This window comes from Myodes glareolus, chromosome 4, assembly GCF_982192425.1.
Source record: "Myodes glareolus chromosome 4, mMyoGla1.1, whole genome shotgun sequence".
In the NCBI taxonomy this organism is placed as follows: domain Eukaryota; kingdom Metazoa; phylum Chordata; class Mammalia; order Rodentia; family Cricetidae; genus Myodes; species Myodes glareolus.
In genome coordinates, this window is record NC_142029.1 from 20279157 (window position 1) to 20288615 (window position 9459).

General features: G+C 48.5%; 1 long non-coding RNA gene across 1 annotated transcript; it reads right to left on the reverse strand.

Moving 5' to 3' along the window:
• Window positions 1–3186: 3186 nt before the first annotated feature.
• LOC125393034 (uncharacterized) lies at window positions 3187–7723 on the reverse strand. The gene is made up of 3 exons (XR_007229685.3): window positions 7657–7723; window positions 4562–4805; window positions 3187–3394 (listed from the first exon to the last, which is right to left on the reverse strand). It is a non-coding gene; the product is annotated as an uncharacterized LOC125393034 (long non-coding RNA).
• Between the last annotated feature and the right edge of the window lie 1736 nt (window positions 7724–9459).

Below are 9459 nucleotides of genomic sequence, written 5' to 3' on the forward strand. Positions count from 1 at the left end.
TCTGGTCTACAGCTTATGTTCCAGGACAGTGAGGCCTGATACATAGAGAATCCCTGTCTTAAAAAACAAACAACAAAAAATACAAAACAAAAACCAAACAAACAAGAAAAACCAAAACAAAAAGTAAAATCAAAAATTAAAACCAAAACACTGTGGCCAAGGAAACTTATTTAACTTATTTTGTTTATTTGAGCTTATGGTTCCAGAGGGATAACAGTCCATCATGGCAGGGAGGCAGCAGGCATGGTGTCTGGCTTGAATGGTAAGTAGGAAGCAGAGAGAGGGTTGGGAACGGAATGAGGTTTTGAAATCTCAAAGCCCACGCCCTAGTGATGTGCTTACTCTGACGAGGCCACACCTCTTAAACCTCCTGAAGAGCACTGCCCAATTATCTAAATGTCCAAGACTGAGGAGGACATCTCATTCAAGTCACCATATCTTGAAAGCCTAGCATCCTGTGTCCTTCACACAAATAAGTTCAAGATGATGTGCCGGAGGGACTGTAGGGATGGCTGACAGAACTGTTCTAGCCAATGGCCTGTCAGTCACCAGACTTATCAGTGAGGTTGTACTAGACAATCCAGGCCAAGTCAGAGCATTAGCTGACCACAGATGTCTGTCCAGACCATCATATGGACATCTCACAGAAGCATAAGAAATAATAAAATTTCAGCTAGTAAGCGTCAAGCCACTGTGTAGTCAGAGCTCTCTACTAAAGACATCTGTTGAATGAAGACCTAGGTAGCCTTTCCCTTTGCAGGGAAAAACAGACACTTCAGAACCATGGACAGGGGTGGAGGCTGGGGGTTGTGTTTGAAGGAGGCTGTACACATGCCAGGCCCTGGGGTCAGAGCGGGAATAGAGGTTTTAAGAGCAGGTGAGTCATGTGTGTAAAGAAACACGGTTCCCATGTGAAAGCTGGGGGTCTCGTTAGCTATCTGTTGGCTCAGGAAGTCCTCAGTCACGGCAACCAGATGGACGGTCATCCTGGAAGGACAATGCGTGAAGTGCTGAGCCTGTCCTCAGATCCTGCCTGCCCTGCCCCCACCCCAGTTGCTTCTCTCTATGCTAGGGATTACAGACAATGCAGCAAGCATAAGGGGGCCTCGACTCATGCCACCGCAACTGAAGACAGTTGGTCTTTGCTGTATTTCACAGGTGCTGGCAACTGGGAGTCCATGGGTAGACATCAGAGACAGAACACTGCATTGTTGGTTAGTGGACGGCACTCACTGGGAGATGGCTGTGCCTCAGTTTACTTTATACCTCTTTTTCATTCCCTCCCCTTCCCCAACCCTCCTCCCCACCCTCTTTCCTTCTCTTCCTTTCTCTTCCTTCTTTGTGTGTAGGGAATCTCAAATCCATGATTTCATGATAACATCAATCTTTTGGTTTTGGACTATAGACTTCAAACCTCTCACCGATGTATTTCACCATCCTGCTTCATCTTCACAACCTCATCTGAGAACACAGAACAGATTCAGCTGCCTCCCTTTTATTCTCAAAGTGTGAAAACCAGGGCCAAGAGATGGCTCAGTGGACAACAAACTCTTGCGAGCATAGGCACCTGAGTTCTCATCCCAACATTCACAGCAAAAACTAGGCATGGCCACACGTGCCTACTATTCCGGTGCAGTGGGAGACAGAGAAAAGGGGATGTCTGGAACTAGCTGGCAAGCCGAGCTCCAGGTTCAAAGACAGACTGCCTCAAAGGAATAAGGAGGTGGGGATGGAGTGATGGCTCTGTAGTTAAAAGCACTTACTGCTCCTCCAGGGGACCCCACTCCAGTTTCCAACAGCTACAACAGAAGGCTCACAAACACCTCTAATTCCAAAGCCTTCTTTCAGTCTCCAGAGGCACCTGCACACATGTGACAGACGGACGACAGACAGACAGACACAGAGTGTAAGAGCCAGAGCAGGGTAAAGGCAGGGTACAGAGTGCCAGCCCAGGAGCCAGGGCCCCTGAGCCCTTTGTCCCTACTCTTCCTAACTAGGGATAAACATTTAGAATTCCCAATTCAAATTCATGAAGAGGACCCTCCCAGCCTTGTGTCCAACGGGAGCCCCAGTCTTCCTCTCTTGTGATCCCTGAGCTTCTTGGAGTCAGTGAAGACCTTTCCTCTTTATTTTGAGTGCTGCTTGGGGTATCTCTTGGGTCATCACTTGCTTTTGCGGGACCCTCAAAGTGCGCAGCAGAGGTGTTACTTTCTATTTGCTCTGCATTCAAGAAAGCCTGAGCCCTAAGGTGTGTCTCTAGAAGCCACCAGAGGTTCCTGTGACCCACACCTTGCCCTCAGGTGCACATCCCCAGGACTTTTGCCTGCTGCTTTCTGCACACCAGTTCCCGTGCCTCAGGTCGCACGTGACTCCATGAGGCTGGGGTCACCTGATCATCCTCACTCCCACCAGAAAAGCCTTCTTTCACCTCAAGGAGTGTCAGGCAATCTGGTGGGGCCCCATGTCTGTTCCAGCTGATGCAATAGTGGCAAGATGCACACATAGCCTCATGGCTGGAGCTGACTGAGGGACAGTTCTCAAAAGATGAAGAACCATCACCAGGAAGGTGATGCTAGGTAGGGTTATCATCCTTTCATGGATGAGGAGACGGCACAGAGAACCAACCACATTGTCTGAGGCCTGGTGACCAGGAAGCTTAAGCTGACTTAGAGGCTGGGCAATCTGACTGTGAAGGTCATAGGTCATTGCAATCTTTCTGTCTATATCCTATTTTCACACAAGGCCATGACTTCTTCAGGCCAGGCAGAGCCCTGAGCTTTGAGACTGTGGCAAAGGGGTATATTTCTGGGTCTCCGTGGAACTGTACTCAGGGGATGGTCCTGGGATGCTGTCAGGAGAAACTGTGAGGACATCTGGCTTGCTGTGTGACCTTGAGGAAGTCACTTCCTTTCTCTGAGTCTTAGCATCCTATTTGCTAAATGGTGATGCTTGTCTCCGAGTCCCTGCCCTAGGCATGGAGTGGGACTAATGAGATAATTCCATGGATGAGCTTTCAAAAGCCGCAAAGCCCACACAGATGTGAGGATTACTCTTATGATCCCTGGCCCCGCAGGATTAGCTTCAATTTATGGAGACAGGAGGAATGGGAGCTCCCCAAAACGTCCAGATGTCCAGCAGCCTTGTTCAAATAACATAATACAACCTGCTTTTCAGGGTGACCTCTTATTTATTTATTTTTAGGAAGCAATTCATGCTGGGCTTCCCAGATCTTTCCTGGAACCGCATCTCACCTCCATTCCAGATGCACACATCAGGGGTCATGGGCTCTTTTTCTGGGATTCTTTTCTTTCTCCCTCAGGCCAAGAAATGAAGATTGGAAGCCACTTCGTAGGTCGGCTTCTGGGTGTTTCTCATGGTTGCCTGGAAAGGAGGCCTGTGTTGGAAGAAGGGCAATCAGAGGTTCACTTCCAGTGTTGGAAAAGGCCAGAAAGAGGGTCACAAGGCAAGCGGGCTGTGCCAATTGAGCAAGTGAGCTTGAACGGCCTCATTCCCCAGCTGAAGGGCCTCTCAAGGCTTTTCACACATGGATGAGTGTCGCTCACCACTGGCCCCATAGCAACAGCCATAATCCCTAATGGTTTTCAACCAGACCTCTCCCACCCAATAGCTTTTTGGGGACCAAAACTCCACCAAATGAAGGGGTGGCTTAGCACCACACTCTGACTTCAAAGGGGGTGGGGGCAGGCAGGTCAGTCAGGTGGAATTTGGCATCCTGGACTTTTTTTCCAGAATGACCACCTGCTTACACCTGCCGAAGAAATAGTCCCTCTGCCTCCTTGACATCCTAGGGACATTTGCCACAACTTGGAGGTGCCGTGAGGCTCCTCGAAAACAGAATGTATACTTTCTTTGTGAAGCACCCAAGGGAAGCGTGGGTGTGTGAGTGTACTGGGCATGTCGGCTCTGGGGTAACCATCACTGACGGTCAGCCGAAACAGCTGAACAGGAAGAACTCAGTGTGGAAGCGGGGAGTGGTTCATCAGCCTACACCTCCTTTTGGAATGCCTGGTGCGGGTCTGAGAGCCCAGCCAGGCACATGTCAAGAGGTGCAAACAAGAGCTATCCAAGGTATGCACCTTCAGGCACAGTGAGTCACCCTGGGTGGGTGGCTTGTGGCTGGCAGTCAGGGAGTGAGCTCACGGGCTGCAGGGGATGGAGGAGTCGCCCCTCCCAGGTGCTGTGCTACCAAACTGGCACAGAGTTACCCTTCCTTTTCTCAAGTCAGCTCTGCCATGTCCTTGCTGACATCATCATCCCAAGAGGGAAGAGGAGGAGACAGGACGGAGAATGGCGGGGCTGCAGGCCTCCTGAGCAGTGCAGGCAGGGGAGGCTTCTGCCACCAGGATGACTAGAGACCCTCTACTGGAAAGCCACAAGCTGCTGTCCTGAGGAGCCTGAGAGAGCCCTGGAGAAGCTTTTCACTGCTTAGGGAGTCCTTAAGCCTTCTTAAAAGCAAGGCTATATAGTCCTTTTGCTCCTCCCTTCAACAGGACAGATGGGGATAGGATCGAGTCAGTGACAAGCTAGTCAAGGTCTGTACCTGAAACCACACTAGACTCCGCTCAGTGCGATGGAACTTCCTAGAAAGTCCTTGTCCTGGAGCCTAACAACTCCAGTGACACTGAGTTCTTCCCCAAAGGCACCTGGAAGTCCAGTTTGGCTACCTGGCTCTTTGGGCAGCCCATACCCCATGTTATTCCTTGAACCCACAAAGTTAGACTGCCTCTCACGCTGAAGGGTGGAGACGCCACATCGCTCTCCACTGATGTTCATCTGTTCATCTGCTGGCAGAGCAAAAAGTAGAAGGAGGAGAAGAAATAAAATAAAGGAGATGGGGTGGCTCAGTTGGTGAAGGGCTTGGTACACAAAGAGATGAGGACCTGCGTTTGAATTCCTAGCACCCACATAAAGAGCTAGGCACTGTGGTATGTGCTGGGGAGGCAGAGACAGAGGCTATCTAGGGCTTGTTCATACATATATACACAACAACAACAACAACAACAACATAATAATAATAATAAAAGTGCAACAATCAAAGGAAATACCTTACAATGATTTATTGTGGTTTTAAAACACCTCTCCCTGAAATGTCAAAAAGCACCAGGGATCCCACTTCAATATCCTTTATTCATTAAGAGATCTTTTTTTTTTTGGATTCAATAAACAGGATTTCAGGTCCAGCTCACACTACCTCCCCCTTCCTCTTGTGGTGGCACGAACCACTTCGAAAAAAGCTAAGCCTCACAGTGGATGGAACTTTAATCTTGCTGAGCACATGTTGAGAAAAATAAAACCAATTTTGTTTAGGAAACCAGAGGCTGCACTTAGCTTGAAATGAACTCTGTGAGTAGTCTCTGCTCTCCTTTGGACCAGGGAGGCGGCGTGAAGGATGCTGGGTTGCACTTAGAGGCCCTGGAGACTTAGGTTCAATGCAGCATGGGAGAAGGGGTCCTCACCAGGGTTCTCTGCCCCAAATCCTTTGATTTTCCCCATTCCTGGAGGAAAGCAGCTTCCATCTAGGCTGCTTACAGATCAAGGCTAATCTGGGTGTAATTCCCTGCCCAGCTCGCTGCACCCTTAGCAACACATAAATACAGATTAAGGGGTTATATAAATGCAATTTTCTAATTAATCAGTGCAAATCCAGCTACTGCCTGGGACACAGATTTCATTTTTAATGTGAGAGGTTTTCTCCTTTGAGCTCTGTTTACAAAACAGAATTTTTCTTCCGATCCTTCCTAATACATAGTAGCTATGGGGTATTGGTAGAGAGGTTTGACAGTTACTGGGAAACTTGTGTGTTATGACCCCAAATCCTTAAGTTCATGATCAATGAAATGAGTCTGGGTTTGGGGCCAGTGAGGTCAGATTTCATCTTTGCTGTGTGGCCAAGGACTTGTTACCTAGCCTCTCTGAGCCCCAGTGCCTGCCATCTTGGAACAATGATGAGAAAACATCTTCTGTTGCTGCTCTTAAAACTAGACACAAAGTCTGAAAGTACAATAGCGTGGTGCAAATGGATTCTTGATGGAGGAGGGTTATCTGTCTATTGTGTTATTTTTATTGGTCAATAAAGAGACTGCCTTGGCCCCTTGATAGGACAGAAAATTAGGTAGGCGGAGTAAACAGAACAGAATGCTGGGAAGAGGGCAATGGGGCAGACGCCATGGAGCCAGCCACCAGGTCAGACATGCTGAATCTTTTCCGGTAAGCCACCACCTCGTGGTGCTACAGATTATTAAAAATGGGTTAATATCAAGATATGAAAGTTAGTCAGTAACTAACTCTCTAAGAGATAATGGGCCAGGCAGTGCATAAATGAATACAATTTGTATGTTGTTATTTCCGGGGTTAAGCTAGCTGTGCAGGAGCCGGGTGAGGCGAAAAGCAGGCCTGCCTGCAGCTCGTCACTACAGATTCTGTTATTGTTTACAACTGAGAGGGAATACTGTTGCAGACAGTGCTGGCTGCGGCTGAAAACTTCAAGTGTGCTCCGCCTCCTCCTCCCTCTCTCTCGGGGGATTTCACGACTCAGTATTGACCTTGTGTTGAGAATAGGGTTGACAGATCCCAGAAGAATGTAAGGTGTGCTCTCCCAGATTCTCCAGCCCCCCCCCACGTAAGGGTAACTTGAGTGTCGACTGGACACCCAAGGTGAGGTACACAGTAGTGTTAGTTACGAGTATGATGGGCAGCCAAACTGTGAGCTCTGCCTCACTGTCTCCTGGTGGATTTACAAGGACAACCTGAGGAGGCGGAGAGTCGTTTTATTCCTGTTTGGGGGATGAGGGCGCGCAGACTTTAAAGATCCTGAATGACTTGTTTGTGATTTCAGAGCTCTCCTTAGATTGGCTGTCTTCCTCCCCTTCCTCCTCTTTCTTTCTTCCTCTGGCCCCTTACCCGCAGACCAGTCTGGCCCCAACCAGATGCTGGTTGCTGGGATCGCAAATATGCATCAGCACGCCCAGTGCTGTTTCCTTAATGCGCTTCCCTATGCTGAGTATGTGTACACGTGTGCACCTATTCGAAGTCATGTGCATGCAAACCCACACACATGAGATGCCTTCCCTGGTTCCCCAGCATCCACCCGGCTGCCGCGGGAAGTCTTGCCAAGAATGACCTACGAAAGGGTTGATGGGAAAGCCGACTTGACAGAATCCCTTCTCTTGGTGATACTGGGAACCAGACCCAGGGCCTGTACATGCCAGACAAGCGCTCTTCCATTAAGCTATACTCCCAGCGGAGAATCTTTCCTAACCAAGTCTTTTCTATGTTTCAGGCGCATCATATTACTGGTGACACTGAGCAAAGCTGCAGGTCGGAGGATCTGAGGTCCTACATCACTCATGAGTGACTCAGCAAGACCAGTACCAGGGATTCCAGCAGGAACCAAAAGTCCCTCTTTTCCTTTTTTTTTTCCCCTGAGTCATCTGTTCCTTAATATTTCTTGGATGTAGGTTTTTACTTCTGACCTTTTCTGTGACCCCTCACCCCACGTATAACCTCTGATTTTGCTGTGACCTTGGACACCGTGGGTGTCTCTGATCCTCAATTTCCTTATCTGAAAGATGAGAGAAAGAACACAACCATATCTAGCTGGGGAGAGTTAGGAACCCCTAAGGAGAAATGACTTACAGATCAGAGAACGGGTGATGGGTGGGACCTGGAGACAAGAAATGGCCACAGAGAAGGGGTGCCTTGGAGACAAAGGTTAGGCAGATTCTATCTTGTGTCCCACACTGTTACCTTAGAAACGCCTGGGGGGTGGGGCACTGCCCACACAGCCTGGGGAGTGCTAGGTGCTGTCACTTTAAAAGCAAGTGTTGTTAGCTGGGCTATTTTTTCAGGTGTGTTCTAATTGTGCTAATTAACTCTAAGGTAGATTTTAGCACTCCAGCCTCTATTGCTGCCTTCAAATGCCAAAACAAATCTTGCCATAATTACCAGCAATCCTTTTCATTACCGGCTGCCTAATTATCCTATTAATAGCACATCCTAAGAGACAGTATTTGCTTGGCAGGCAAATATTTGTTTTTAAATGAGAAAACACAAAGACAAACTGCTCTGTTTGCAGAAGGGCTCCAAAATGCAAAATGGCTTATATTCATGGGAAAAAATAATAATCCAGATAAAAGTGAATGCTTAATCCATTCTAAACAGTGGGGCATTAAGAGTCCCTGCCCCCAACTGCACCCCCACCCGCCAGCTGGGGCCTCCTTGTTGGGGGCAGGTGCTTCAGTGGTTGTCAATGAAGAGGGTTCTGTGTAAAGACGTGGGTGACTTGGTGGATGGAGGTGACCCTGAGTCACAGGGAAGGCTGAAAACAACACTGACCTTAAGTCACGTTAGACTGGAAAAGAATGGAGTCTTAAGGCCGGAGATCCTGTTCTTATATCTTACTGATCTCACCCGGAAAGATGGTTCAGTGGGGCAAGTATTCGCCATGCAAGTGTGAGGACCTGAGTTCAGATCCCCAGAACTCATGATAGCTTGTGATTGTGATCCCAGGGCTCTGTGACTAGGTGGGGAGCAGAGACAGAATCCCCAGGTCACGTGCCAGCCAGTCTGGTGCAGGAAGCAAGAACAATAAACGTCTTAAAAGAGGTAGAAGGCACACACAAACACCAGAGGTCGTCCTCTGACCGCCCCCCCCCCCCCCCCCCCCCGCTTTCCACCCAACGCACCAGGTGTATACTTGGCATGATTGTGGGTAAACATTCACCCTTCCTCTCACCTCCACACACACACACACATACACACACACAATTTACATGGGGAGGGGTCTGGTCAGCCATAGGGCGTCTTTTCAGGCCTATGTCTTCCTTCTTGTCTAGCTTCCGTGTTGTTAAAGTGAAAATGAAGTGACTGGGTCATTCAAAGCACTGCCGACAAGCGAATATGAAAGCAGAGAGGGCTAGCTGGGAGAGAAGGGGAATCAGTTGGAGGTGGGACAAGAAGGAAACGGAGGGCAAATAGGACAAAAATACTTTATACTCATGTATGGAAATGTCCTGATGACGCCTATCACATATAATTAGCATATGCTAATCAAAAAAGCTAGTAGAAATGAATAAAGTGCTCTTGCTCATTCCACCCCCACCTCAGCTGCCCCCGTCGTGTGTGCAAACACACACACACACACACACACACACACACACTTTGTTTTTATTTTAGAAATCGTGAATGAGATCCCACTATGTGTTAGGGGGCAGCTTGTGAAAATGCTGTCATGTGACCTATTCGGACCTGGCCACATGGCCACCTTGTATGGTTCAGTTCGGATCCAGTTCTTCCTTTGCGGCTGCATTTCCCCAAGTATCTAAAGAGCACCCTATACGAAGCTGGTTGGTACCATAAGGTAACCGTCTCTACAGATGGCCTGTGCGTTCCTTCTACCTTTGCTGTTTGGAAACACTGCAGAATGTGGCTACGATGCCA